Here is a 15,072-nt window from a genome sequence, read left to right as displayed (position 1 = left end):
ATTCTCATCCAAAACACCACAGATGGCATGCAGGGAGCTCTGACCTGTGAGCAGTTCTTGTTCTGCAGTGATCTTGCCAGGTAAGTACTATATGCCCACCTATGGGTGTCAAAGGAATATTTGGGAAAGTGCTAACAACTCTGCAGGTGTTGCACAGAATAGCCCAAGCAGTGTCTCCTACTCACAAATCCAAGACCTTCCCGCTATACCCAGGCTGTTAAAAACCATTGTTTACAGTACCCAGGGCATAGTTGGAACTGTATTGTAAACCTGACATCAACGACCTTTTGACAGTGGCTTTTCCACAATCCAAGTTCTTTTCTTTATGACTTAAGTAGACAAGGCCATGGGCTTTTCCTGGGCTTTCTTGTAGGATATTTTCATTTCCAAGTCTCATATTTAAATCTTTAATCCATACTCAGTTTACTTTAGTACATGGTATCTAATGTGTGCTTATTTTTTACATGTGGATATCCAGTTTTTCTGGTCACATGCATTGAAGAGATAAAGGTTCATAGGGGGCTACAAATGCTAGAATTCTTTAAACAACACTCATCATCCAATCATAAAACCTTTATCTACTGTGGCTTCTCCTTTTCTACAGTTTACAAGGATCCAGGATAGACCATCCCCATTGTCCATCAACACTTCTCTCTTCTATCATGAAACCCAAAGAAGTGGTCTTGAGGGGCTTTGGCAGAAGAACCCAAGTGAACAAAGCCAGAAAGCTATTTCTGGATCATGTCGGGATAGAGGAAGCCTGGAAGGAGTAGGTGCTGCTGATATGTAGCAATGGACACCTGGGTCTATTTCTATTCTTAGCAGTGATTTCTTTATTGATCATGAACTGTACCTTATGAGGAGGAACCCAGCTGAGAGTAGAAAGGAAACAGACAAGCCCTGGTGCTTCCATACCAAGTTTCTACATCGTTTCTGGATCCCCACTTGCACCACCAGCGAAATTCTTTATTGCTTAAGGCAGAGTGTTAGTTAATTTCTCTTATAACAAAACACAAGAGGCAGGGTTAATGGTAAAAGTAGAATAGATTTAATGGGTTCATTGTTCTGGAGGATCCTGGGAACAGAGTGGCACCAGCTTGCCTCTGGGAAAGGTTCCATTTTCACAGTAGTAGTACATGACAGATTCAAAAGAAAGATAGGCTACAGATCCATGCAAAGAGCCAGGTTGACTGGACAGTATCCTGACAATCCTCCTTTGAGAAGTAACTCTGGAGTCTCCATAAAGAGCATCCTCTAACGGCCTGAAGACCTCTCCCTAGGCTCCTTAAATGATTCCTCCATCTCCACCCGTTACACTGAGGTTACATGATGAAAATCTTAAGGGATAAACTACATCCTGACCACAGTAGCTACTTTGAGCTAAATGCTTAGCTTTTGCAGGTGAGAAGACTCTGCATGTTCAAAGTGTAACACTGCGTGTATGTGTGGCTTTTTGTATGTTACTTGCCCATCTTTGTCCAAATTAATCAATCGATTTCTCTGTCTCTCTCTGTCTCTGTCTCTCTCTGTTTCTCTGTCTCTGTCTGTCTCTCTGTCTCTCTGTTTCTCTCTGTCTCTCTGTCTCTGTCTCTGTCTCTGTCTCTGTCTCTCTCTCTCTCTCTCTCTCTCATGACTTCCTCTTCCCTTCTCTTTGTAATGTGTGCATTCTTTTTTTTTTGCTTTGATCATTGTTTATTGTCTTTATGAAAAAATCTTCATAGAAAATGGCTTTAGCTTTCAGCAGCCCGTTCCTGAGCTCTGAGGAAGCTGCCTTCTTTTGAGCAACCTGGTCTTTCTCCTGGGCAAGAGACATTTTGGGACGATTCCGCCTCTTCTTCTTCACTTCTCTCTTGGGCTTCTTCTCATAGACTGGATTCTCTCAGAGAGCAGCGTGAGCTTTCTTATACATCTCCCCCATGTCTGGAGTTGCGTTGCTCTTGATGTACTGAGAGAACTCTTTCTTATACGCATCTTCATCTTCCTCCATCAGGTAGCACATGTAGTCTGCCACATTCTGACCCATGATGTGCTTCCGGTGCACCTCTGCATTGAACTCCTGGCTTTCAGGGTCATAACCAGGGAATCGTTTGGTACTACGGGGGATAGGCAAGCCTCCATCCACAGCTCCCTTCAGGGCGCCAAAAACTTTATTGCCAGTTGTAGTTCGGGCAAGACCTGCATCCAAATAGCAAGTGAAGGCACCAGGCTGACTGTCAATGTTTTCCACATTGTATTCATCTCCATTCACCTCCACTTGGCCTTCATAGATCTTGTCCATGCCAAACCTATTCAGAAGCCTGCGGGCCAGCAGTGGGCCAGTGCAATAGGCTGCAGCATAGTTTGTCAGACCAACTTTCACACTGTATTTTGGAAGTTCATGTGCATATGCTGCACAGACGATCATATCCCCTTCTATACGGGCATATGCAATCTGGCAGATGATGTCTCTGTTCGTTACATGAACTATCATCCTGTATTTCAGTGTGTTATACTTATTTTTGTCCTGGATCACCAATCATTTCCGTGCATAGTAGTCAGTTTTACCCTCTCGCCACCTTCTGAATCTCACTTGGTATCTTTTAAAGTAGGCCTTATTCTTGACAACTTTCATGAACCCCATCCTGCGGAACAGAGACCGGCAACTGCGGCTCCACACAGACCTGCAGAGTCGGCCATGCTAGGGGGAATAAAAAGTAATATGTGCATTCTTATTTTGGACTTTGCTTTCTTCCCATCATTGGAGGCTGCCTTCATGTGAGAAAGAGTGTATTGTGAGTGTTCCCACAAGAGGTTCTCCTCACTCACATCTGTCAGTGTGGCTGTGACTGTGTCTGTGTCTGTGTCACATCTACAGGAAGCCTCTCTGAGTGTAGTCCCAGCCTAGACTCTCTGTTTCATTGCTTCGTTTCTCCCTTATGCGGGCACGTTTGCTCTTCATTCCCCTCCCCCATCTTCTGTCCTGTACCAGACTGTTGAGTTTAGAGAGAACCAGATTAGCGCTCTTTGCCTGACATTTAACCTGTGTTCTGCAGGCTTGTGTTGTAAAGAGAATAAATGATGGCTGCATAGTGTGTCCTGTTGTTTTGGAGGTTGCTCTTGGTTTTATCGTCTGGAATACTTTGACCAAAATGAACTCTAAATTCGAGCTATTTAACCCCACTTATCTGTCAATTATCCAACAGATCTTAAGTTTCTATTTTGAGAAAGAAGCTGAAATGCGAAATGCACAAGTGCATGATAAACAATGGCCAGAAGCATAAGCAGAAGAGGAGCAGGAGGAGGAGCAGGAGGGGAAGGAGGAGGGGGAGGAGCAGGAGGAGGAGGGAGAGGAGCAGGAAGGAGGATGAGGAGGAGGGGAGGAGGAGGAGGGAGCAGGAGCAGGAAGGAGGGGGGAGGAGGGGAAGAGGAGCAGGAGGAGGAGGGGAGGAGGGAGGAGGAGGGGGGATGGGAAGGCAGCGGGGGGCCCGCCGGACGAGCAAAAAAAAGGGGAGAAGGAGGAGGAGCAGGAGGAGAGGAGGGAGGGTGAGGAGGAGCAGGAGGAGGAGGAGGAGGGAGAGGAGGAGGAGGAGGAAGAGGAGGAGGAGGAGGAGGAGGAGGAGGAGGAGGAGGGGGAGGAGGAGGAGGAGGAGGCGGAGGAGGAGGAGGAGGAGTAGGAGGAGCAGCAGGAGGAGGAGCAGGAGGAGGAGGATGATGATGATGATGAGGAGGAGGAGCAGGAGGAGGAGGGGAGGAGGAGGAGAAGGAAGAGGAGGAGGAGGAAGGGAAGAGGAGGATGAGGAAGGGAAGAGGAAGAGGGAAAGAGGAGGAAGGGAAGAGGAAGATGAGGAGGATGAGGAGCAGGAGGAGGAGGCAGATGCAGCCATAGTGGAAGCTCTTCCTGAGGCCTGTGGGGACTATGGTGCAGACACAAGACCTTGGTTTACAATAAACCCGAGGCACATGAAACATTTCAGTGGTGCTGAGTTTCAGACAGGTCTGTGTGTCTGCCGTTTCTCCGTGTCCCTCAAGAGTGTAACAGTGCTTTCTTGAATGTAGCTATTTCATGTAAACACATTCTTCAGAGAAATTACCACAGCTTCAGCCAGATACTGGAGGGCTTCAAGACTTTCCAGACTTTGAGGACCCCAACCTTGCAGAGTTCTCCTAGATTCAGGATCTCCTCCCCACGCCCAGACAGGATTTCTCTGTGTAGCCCTGGCTGTCTTGGAACTCGCTCTGTAAACCAGGCTGTCCTTGAACTCTCAGAGATCCAGCTGTCTCTACCTCCCACGTGCTGGGATTAACGGAGTGAGTCACCACTGTCTGGCTAGATCCAGGATCTTACTAACTTTCCCCATGACGTATGACAGAGAAGTATGAGGCTGTTGCTAATGGATATGGAAGGACAATGACTGCTTCCTCTTCTCCATTTCTTCCCCCTCCCCTCCTCCTGTGCGTATTTCTGGTAGCTGCTTGTCATGTACTCATGTGACTTGCGTTTCAGTTCCTTTTCTGAAGATATAAATCGTGCAATGTGGAGGTGCACAGTTCAAGGACAACAAGCCAGTGGCACTGTAACACCAGGTAAAAATCCTCCCGCCTGACCCCAGGCTATGGAAATATTCCTGTTCGTCTGAAGTATACTCTGTCTACTTGGGAGTGCAAATGTTCGACCGCTTGTATAAGTCACAGTTTTTATAAAGGCGAGTAACACAGCTGAGCAAGAGAGAGATGCTGGTTGAGTGAATGAAGAGAGGAATCCGCACTTGTGCTCACCTCCAGTAGCCAACGGCTATCGGAGCTGCAGTAATGGGCAACACTGAGCTCTGCTCGCCCTTTGGTTGCTGCTTCTGTGATGCTTATTATCATTATTTTAGCAGATCAGGGCATTGAGGCTCAAAAATGTGGATGCTTCCAGTTAAGAGGCATGCATGCCCATCCATCAGCAAAGGTAACACTTTTATTTTCAAACTTGGGTTTGGGAAGAAGACACACACACACACACACACACACACACACACACACACACACAGAGTAGTTATGCTGGTAGGGAAAACACAGTGTTTACTTCATCCTACACACACACACACACACACACACACACACACACACACACACACACACAGTAGTTATGCTGGTAGGGAAGACACAGTGCTCATTTCACCCTGGGGTCTGCTCCTGGCAAGATGTCACTTCCAGCAACTTCTGCCTGTTTCCCAATCTCTTCTCACTGGAGGAAGGGATGGATCAAACTTAATGTAGTTTTGTTAATCCAGCTTCCTCAAAGTGTTGCTCTGGAAAACTCTGAAGGGGCTATCGAAATTGAACTGTGCTTCTGTGAAATTCTCATATCAAATTACTTTTTAAAATAGCCAGGCTAATGTCTCCCCTGGCATAGGAACTTTCTAAGCCAAAGTGGGACCTGCCACTGGCCCAGGGAGAAGGAAGTTAATGATGTGAGGTGGGGCCAACGGATGCTGGAACTCCTCCAGTTATTAATGCGAGCAATAATGGTGATGATAAATTAAGCCTATCTATTGGATTTCAGCGAATTCCTAATTACGGTGTGATCACAGCGGAGGACACTCTTCTAACAAAGCCACTGGGGTGTGTGTGTGTGTGTGTGTGCGCGTGTGTGTGTGTGTGTGTGTGTGTGTGTGTGTGTGTGTCTGGTTCTGTTAGCCATACTTCCGGTCTGGCTCACCAGAAGCTGTTTCCTACCTTCTTGTCGGAGATTAGTAAGCAAGCGAATTTCAGGCTTAGATGAAAGAAGTGCCCTTTCAAATGCCATTTTATTTTTTCCTTTTTGAGACAGAGTTTTTCTGTATAGCCCAGCTGTCCTGGAACTCACTCTATAGAACAAGCCAGGTTGACCCGAAACTTAAGAGATCCTTCCGCTTCTGCCTCCGGAGTACTGGGTTTAAAGACGTTCACCACCATGCCCAGCTGCCTTTTTTTTTTTTTTTTTAATTAGTAAATGTACCTGAGACTTACACATTGTGAATCTTGATTATTGTATTGTTTATTTACCCTTGGGGGAGCATCTTAGTACATCCGTAATTTACATCTGAATGGGATGCAGGGAACTTATGTGCTCAGGCTACGTCTCCAGAGCCCCGCTAACTGCGCCGCTATGCTGACTGTATTCCTTCCATTTCTTCAGTGTTCTTGTTAAGGGTTAGGTGTGTCCTTACTTTGGACCTGTGCTTCCCCAGGGAACCCATATGCCATTCGGAGCATGCCTTCCCAAGGCGTTTCATTCTAGACTTTCACTGCCCTTGAACTATTTTAATACTCTCCAGCATCATGAATAATAGGCAGAAAGGCAAAATAATTCTTGCCTCTAGACATGGAAATGAATTCTGTCTTTTGAGGGAACACTCGTTTTCCTCGTTCATACTGGATCTATTTCCATGTTCATTTCAATATTCTTTAACTCGATGAGATGTCTTTGCCTTCTGCTCTGAACTGGTTCTTCCTCCTGCTTACTCTGTGTACTTAAATAACACACATCATAAGCTGTAAGCCCTTTGGTATATGCCTTTATATATCTGTGAGTCATAGCCTTGCGTTTTGGGGATGGAAATTACCCATCAATAGTCTTGGCTTTACATTTTGGATATGTGTAAGATTCACAAGTCATATGTCTATTTTTTTTTTTAGTGGACACTATATATAAAGACAGTTGTCTTCATGCACTGGGAGAATATTCAAGAACCATCTTTAAAAGACATTCATGTGTGTGCCCATGCACACACGTGAGCGTGCCATGGTGCCTCCTATGTGGAGGACATGACCGTCTTCAGGAGTCATTTGCTCCCTTCCTCTCACTGTGTGGGTCACGAGGATATAGTGCAGCCTTGGCCCCAAGTGCCTTTACCCACCGAGCCATCTTCAGAGCCACCCTTTATTCAATGTATATTTTTGAACCTGGTTAATTGTAGAATATACATGGTCTGGCTTACTGTGGGATTGTACACTGACAAACCCAGCATGAGCTGGAAACAGTGTGGTCACCATATCCCACCAAGGACAATAGCCTAACAAGATGGCACTGCAGATTGCCGGCTGTGTCCCTTTGATCAAGTTGGGGCCATCTCCGTTTAATTTGTTTCAGAAGGATATTTGGCATCTGTCTGGACTACTTGTTTTGCTGCTATGACAACACACCAGACAGAAGCAACCTGAGGGAGGAAAGGTTTATTTTGACTTGTAGCTCAATGGTACAAGTTCCTGATAGCAGGGAGCTTGTGGCATCATCTTGGGCCAGGTCATCGAGCAGAGAAACACAGGTGCAGACTCGGCTTGCTTTCTTCTTCTTTCTCATTCATCCCAGGGTCCCAGCCCATGGAACGGTGCCGCCTACAGGTAAGGTGGCTCTTGTACCTCAATTAATCTAAGTGATCCCTCTCAGGCAGGCCAGGAGGTTTGTCTCCTAGGTGATTCTTGATGCCATCAGATTGGCAGTTGAGATTAACCATCACACTATCTGTGTATAAATGGAAATGGTTGGCCATGCATAAATTAAATTATTAAAAAGGATTATTGAATTCTAACTAAACCCCGAGACATGGAAAGTTCTGAAGTTACAGCCTACTTTCTCATTATGAGGGACATTAGTGGGAATAAGAGGTTGTTGAGTGCAGAGTTTACATCTGAATAATTCTTATTACACAGGCCTGGTCAGAAGGACTGAGTGAGAAAAATAAACTCTCCCACAGAGATGGAAAGCTATTGAGTCATACCCATGCATCATTCATGTGGAAATCTTTGTTTTTTTTGGAGACTCAGGTTATATTATTTTGCTAAAGCAGACATGTGAAAGGACGTTTTTGCTGAAGGAGACACAGGTGATAGGATGTTTTACTGTAACAGACACGTGGAAGGACACGTGATGTTTAGAAAGCATGTACATATGACCCCACAGGCAGCGGGATCTGGAGCATTGATTCATTTTGCTCAGCCTTGCTAGTCTTAGCTGACGAAACTCAAATGGATTCGTTCACCTTACATTGCGTTGCTGAGCTCAGCTGATCGTGACCTCATAGAAAGAAACTTACCAAAGAACTTCTCGTGAGATTCCTGCGGGGACTTGGGCTGATGGGCGGGCTTCACAGTTTCTTCTGAATTGACCTGCCCTTGCTGATTTTTGTGTGCTGTCTGCCAAGTGGACTGGACTGCAGCTGCTGACTCATGTTTGGTGTTCGCTCGTGGACTGGAATGAACAATGAAGATTGGAATCACCCCAAAGAACTACATCTAAACAGGTCAACTTCCCCATATCCTAATAACCTTTCTTTTCCACTACCTCTGGTGAGTGGTGGGCTAGAGGGGAGGTTGAACCATTATTAAAGTAGGTTGAGAAAAATATCTGCCTACATATCATCTAAAGCCTCCTTCACTATTTCCTATATGCATCTGGAGTACTCTGGGTAATTACCTCTTGCTAATTCTGGGTATAGAGGCAAACCCTGGCTTGTATCAGCCATGACGGCACATTATATAGAAAAAATTGTTGGTGCTTAGGAACTAAAATACATCTTCTAGTAACATGCTTCATGTAAAGCCTTAATTAGTAGAACATACCTGTGAATTGACTCCCACCCAATGTGAGAGAAACTTCATTTATGTCTTTCCATAAGTTACATTGTAAACTAAAGGCCTATAAACAACAGCTCCCAGGTGTGGAGATGTAATGTAGCTGGGAGAGGGCCTGTCTATGCGAGGAGTGCTGGATTAGACCTCCAACACTGCATAAACTCTGCATAGTAGGGAACTCCTGTAATCCCAGGGTTCTGGAGGAGGAGGCAGGAGGATCAGATGTTTAAGGTCATCCTTCACTACATGATGACTCTGAGGCTAACCTGGGGTACATGAAACTCAGTCTTTAAAACAAAAACTAGCTATAGAGAAGGTCCTAATAGTAAAACAAGGAATCCATTTATCTCCTGCTTCATGGATCATTTTGGTCAACTCTCTTGACTTCCCTGACTGCCTAATTAAGTGCTCTAATTAAAAAAATCTTACAGCCTCAGCCTCTGGGTTCTGAGATGGCAACTATGAGCCATCCTTCCCTTCCTTGAAGGAGTTCTCTTCCTTACACACCACAGCCAGTCTCCTTCAGGTAAGCGCCTTTAAAGTTTGGGAAACTAAACTTCCTTTCTGTTGCTATGGCAACCAGTGTAAGCAATACACAGTATAAAGTACCAGGAGGCATGTTGTCTTATTTTGGTAAGTGAATATGGATGGAGACATTAAAAGAAGATTCTACTCCTTCTCTAACAGATGTTTCCTTCTTATCTATAAGATTCTATGTCCGTGGGAAAGCAAATAGCCACCATCCTTTGGCTAAATGAGTTGGCTTGGGACTGACTGGGTGACCCCATTCAGCAAATGTTAGTGGAGGGATCGAGTGAACAAATAATTGTGGGAAATAATAAGGACCCAGTGAGTTAGGATCAGATGCCTGGGTAGGAGAGCAATTTGGATGTCTACAGCCATTTTTTCTTGAAGAACATCGAAGAACAGAAGGTCAATTCCTGTCTCATATGTGGGGTGTTAGCTGTGGTAGGTAGATTTTTTAATGTCCGGCTGTCTTGAAAGTGAATGTCAATTTGGTTTGGGGCTAATTCTCTTTGTTCTCAGGATGGGGTTGGAGGTGAAGACTAATAATGCAAACTCGTCCCAGTGTCACCTTCGAAAGAACGTTGAAAACAAAAGTGGGAATCTGAAGGTGCACAGTGATATATTTTTTTCCCCCAAAGCAAAGTGAGAAATAATTTTGTAGTGTTTGATGGCTTGCACTGGTTTCATCCCAGCAGTGGGGATGATTACTGTGGGTGGTGGTGGAGAGAATGTGGGATTCAGAGCAGAGCCATCTAGGTTAGAGTCCTGGTTCCTCTATTTTATAGCTGTGTCGTCTTACGCAAAACCATGAATCTCCCTTTTTCAAGTGTACAGGCAAGGTGTGCTGACGATTCCAATGACACTGATAATAGACTGCTACCCCCTCTGGGGGACTTGTGGTGGGGAGGCACACTCTTGCTATAGACAGACTTGCCTGGGATCACCAAATACCTCTGTGTGGCTTACCATTAATTTTGCTTGATTTTTTTATTTTTCTATTTTTCTTGTATCTCAGTGTGTGTGTGTGTGTGTGTGTGTGTGTGTGTCTGTGTGTGTGTACATGTGAAGGTCAGAGGTCAACTTTGGGTGTCATTCTTCAGTGTTTTCCTCGATTTTGACAGGGTCTCTCACTTGGTCTGGAACTTGTCAATTTAGGCTGGCCAGCAAGGCCGAGGGATCTGCCAGTTTCCATGTTCCCAGCACTGGAATGACAAGCGTGCTCTCCTGGCCTAGCCTTTTGTTTTAGGACGGCCTGTGGAGAGCAAATTAGGTCCCCACGCTTACAAGGCAAGAACTTCCTGGGCTGAGCTATCTCCTCAGCCTCTGTTAAGTCAGTTTCATCTCTCACTTGTATTATAAAATGAGATAATCCTATAATATGATGTTTCCTAAATTATTTTAGCTCACATACAGGAAAGCTTTTAATTTTGACGAATTCATCTTGTACCAATCCATAAATCCTTTAATAATTCAAATAGTTTTAAAGGTGATTTCCAAGGAAATAATTGTGACAATTATTAATAATAGTTTTGTCTGGTTACCATATCCATCCTTGTGTGTATGTATCTATTATCCATGTATCTATATATATATCATCTTTATATAATATCATTATATATGTATATATGTATCTACATACATAACTATGTATGTATCTATCTATGTACCTATGTATGTATATATGTAAGTACATATGTATGTATCTATATATCTATATGTATTATCATCTATGTATCAATATCTATATATCTATTACCTATGTATGTGTCTGTCTACTTATCTTATCTATCTACCTATCTTATCCTATCTATCTATCTATCTATCTATCTATCTATCTATCTATCTATCTATCTATGAGATAAGGTCTTTCAGTGCTGTATAACCTGAGCTTCATGTCTCGATTCCTTGATTCTCTTATTTTAGCCTCCTGAGTAGCTGGGGTCGCATATGTGTTCCACCACACCTGTCTATGCAGTATGTGTTCGGAATAATCTCATTTTCTTTTCCTACTGCATTGTTAGGACCTTCAAAAGAAGACTCCATGTCAGCAGCAACAGTGGTATTTCTGTTCCCGATTCTAAGGAGAGCATCTTGAGTCTCTCACCTTTATGTTGGTATTGCTGTGTGCCTAGCATATATTTAAAGTCACATTAAGAAAGTTTCTTTTGATTCCTAGAAAAAAAATAAGAGTTTGTAGTTTGATTTCTTTATTGTTGTCAGTAGAAATGTCATTTCTCAGATATTCAGACTGGGGCCCTTTCCAATCCTCCTTGGACCCATAAAACCAGGCCTTGGAGGCAGCGGGAAGTTGGGTTCAAATGTAAGCAACCACAAGGCTTTTCTTGTGTAGATTCTTCTGGGTTAGGCCGACTACAGGAACTTTAGTTGAATTGATTAATTCAACCACCAGAAAATAAATGCTAATTTTTGAACTTTCAAACTAAGTCCAAATATTATTTTTTAATGGTATGAAAAAAAAAATCAAAGAAAAAGTCCTTTCCTTTCTTCAAAATGCCCTAGGATATTTGTTCAGAATTGCCCATACGATATGTTCTTAAAGACTGTTGAAATGGAACAAAGCAAGAACTTCAAATGTCTCAAAATTCAATCTGCTTGCAGACAGATGCCCATTGACACACAGTCACTCATAACAGGCAGGCAGAGACACTCAGGCTATGGTGGCTGAGTTCTAGAAACATCAGGGCAACTTTATGTCCTGTTGGACTTGGGGTCCCTCTATGACTCCTCATCCTACCAACATCCCAGGACTTAAGCAGGCTATGAAACTCTGTGGACCTTACAAAATGAATCAATGGGAGGGCAGTATTTCTAATTTGAAGGAGAAGGATATTATTTGGGCATATTTTCCATCCGTAATGACCGTGTCATTGCATTTAAGCATGTGACATTAGTTACTTTGTCTTTGAAAGTATTTTCCCTTGGAAGAGTTGTGAAGAAGGTAAGAACTAATACTTGTGTTAGTTGGGGTTCTCTAGAGTAACAGATCTTAGAGAATGAATCTCTATCTGTGAAAGGGGCTTTATTAGGATTGCTCATAGGCTGTGGTTCAGCTAATCCAACAGTGGTTGGATGTGAACGCAAAGTTCAAGAATCCAGGAGTCACAAAATCCACGAGTCTGGATGTCTCAGCTGGTCTTCGGTATGTGCTGGAATCCTGAAGGAGTAGCTCTAATGCCAGTGAAGGAATGGATGTGCTAGCAAGGCAAGAACAAGCAGGCAGTGAGCAAAAGCTTCCTTCTTCCAGGCCTTTACATAGTCTCCCAGTGTTGTTGTATAAATGTAAAAAATAAAATGCTGTCTTTTATCCTGCTCTAGATCTGCCACTGCAGTGCCCCATGGTATCTGATAGATATCTTAAAACTCAATCAGCAAAGCCTCTCACCGGCTTTGCTCCGTCCCATATCACACTGCCGAAGGCCTCTCTCTGAGCCTGGCAGCAATCTCTCTACCTATCTAGTTCCCAAGGCAGGTTTCCATGCCAGAAACACACATCCCAACTCCATGGTGGCCCAGACCAGCCGCCCGACACTCCACTACACTTAAATCAACACAATAACCTTTGATCCAATTGATAAGATATAATTGTTCACCTAAACATACAAAACCCTGTACACATCCATCCCTTAAAAACATTTATAACAACCTGTAAAGGAATCTTAACTTCAGCTGCCATATTGTCCCCGGCTACTCTCTCTCTCTCTCCTCTTCCGTTCCCATCTCCTCTTCTTCCTTCAAACTTTTCTCCCGCCCATCCTTCCTTCTCGTCCAATGACAGGCCTCCTTCTATCCTTACCTGCCTCACCCGTGACATCATCCCACATTCCAGTAGAAAGTGTGGCTCAGGCTAAAGGTAGGTTTTCTCAGCTCAAATGATCTGTACTAAAGTTGTGTCTTTCTGAAGCACAAAAGATCTGAATTAAAGTGGATTTTCCTACTTCAAACTAAACAAAAACCCCTCACAGGTTGACCCGCCATTTTGGGGTTTTAGTTAATTCCAGGTGTAGTCAAGCTGACAACCAAGAATAGTCATAACCCTACGACATGATTTTGTATCTCTGTCATCTTCTGTTATCTCTCTCATGTCTTTGATTAAACAAATGTTATTTTTGATTATGTGTGTGTCTGTGCACATGAAAGCAGTACCTGCTAAGGCCAGAAGAGGGCCTCAGATCCCCTGAAGCTGCAATTACAGTCAGTTGTGACCTCTCCAATGTAGGTGCTAGGAACTGATTTCAGGTTCTCTGTAAGAGCAGGATTCACTCTTAACTGGCAAACCACTTCTCTATCTCTCTCCAGTTCTTGAATCATTAATCATTTTGTTTTTTTCAGAGGTTTCTTTCACTGTTTCCCTACCCCAGTGAAGTTCAGTTTGTATTTTCTTCTGTATTTTTCTTCCACATGGAATTACAACTAAAACCCAAATCATTCCCATACCTTTGTTCCTTTTCTGTTTAACTGCAAGTTATACTCAGTGAAGGCACTTATTTGGAATGTGGCTTGTCCATAGAATGTGTCTAGTAAACATCAGATGTATTTGGTGGATGGGTAGATTGATGGGTAGATGAGTGGGTGGATGGGTATGTGGGTGTGTGGATGGTAACAATGGGTGTGTTGATGGACAGTGGATGGGTGAGCAGGGTGGGTGGATGGATGGATTAGTAGATGGAGGGCTGAATAGGTGAGTGGATGGGTTGATGAGGGTAGATGGAAGGAGGATAGATGTGTGTGTTTTATGACCACAAGAACTCTTACCACTCCCTTCACTACAGTAGTGATTGCCTGCCTTTCAACTAAGACCATACTTGTTCCCCCTTCCTTTCTAAATGTTAATTAATGGTGTCTCTTCCCACGCCTATAGTTCTGATCACACTTTTGGGTGACAAAAACCTTAAGCTTGTTTTGCGGTGCTAAATGTTGAGATTAATTCATTTATCAGACAAAGTAAATCTTTTTGTTTGCCTGCTTGTTTTTAAATCCAATCTCTGTCCAGATTCTGGCCCATTCTAGTTTCCCATTTATTTTCTCAATATAGTTCATAAATTTCCCTTCATCACACTTGGTGCTTCCTACCCTTTGAGCTTTCCCCTATTGTCCCTCACCTATTCCAGGTTTATTATTCTGGAGTCATTTCCTGATTATCTCCTCTTTCTCTCGATTCTAGTCTTTCTCTGCACTTCTGGAGGCCCCTCAGCCTTCCTCTCTGATGTTCTTATTGGATAGGTGACATGCACCGTCTTGATTTAGTTTTGTGTTCCTTGGAAAACAAAGCATTAGATGGACTTGAGAAAGTAGGGAATACCTTTTGGTATAGGACAGGTGGAAAAGAAAGAGAAGGAAAAATAATTTGGGGACCAGGTGACATCACTCAGTGTGGTGATTTGAATAGTTTTGCCCCCACCCCAGCCCCTATGGATTTATGTATTTGAGTGCTTAATCCATAGGGAGTGTCTCTATTAGGAGGTGTGGCCTTGTTGGAGAAAGTGTGTCACCATGGGTGTGGACTTGGAAGTCTTTTATGCTTGAGCTCCATTCAGTGTGGAACACAGTCTCTGTCTGCTGCCCGTGGATCAAGATGTAGAACTCTCCATGTTCACCTCTATGTTCCATGCTTCCTGCCATGATGATAATGGTCTAGACCTCTGAAACCGTAAGTCGGTCCCAATTCAATGTTGTCCTTTATAAATGTTGCCTTGGTCATGGTGTCTCTTCACACCAATAAACCCATAAGGCACTCAGTGTATAAATGTACTCACTGCCAAGCCTGATATCCTCAGTATGGTCGCTGGGATCCATGTGGTAGAAGGCGAGGGCCATCACTTTCATGTTGTCCTCTGACCTACCCATGTGTACATCCACTACACTACCACAAAATACGTGAATAAGTGTAATGATAAATGGGTCCGGAGGGAGACATTGCCCTAAACCATAAACCTTATGAAAGGCTCT

The 15,072-nt window shown here is 43.7% G+C and overlaps 1 pseudogene; it reads right to left on the bottom strand.

The window, feature by feature from the left end:
• Positions 1 to 1,696: 1,696 nt before the first annotated feature.
• On the bottom strand, positions 1,697 to 2,667 carry LOC116909376 (annotated as a pseudogene).
• Between the last annotated feature and the right edge of the window lie 12,405 nt (positions 2,668 to 15,072).

This window comes from Rattus rattus, chromosome 9 (genome assembly GCF_011064425.1).
Source record: "Rattus rattus isolate New Zealand chromosome 9, Rrattus_CSIRO_v1, whole genome shotgun sequence".
Lineage (NCBI taxonomy): Eukaryota > Metazoa > Chordata > Mammalia > Rodentia > Muridae > Rattus > Rattus rattus.
Note: the sequence above shows the minus strand (reverse complement) of the source record. Positions and strands in the feature narration are given on the sequence as shown.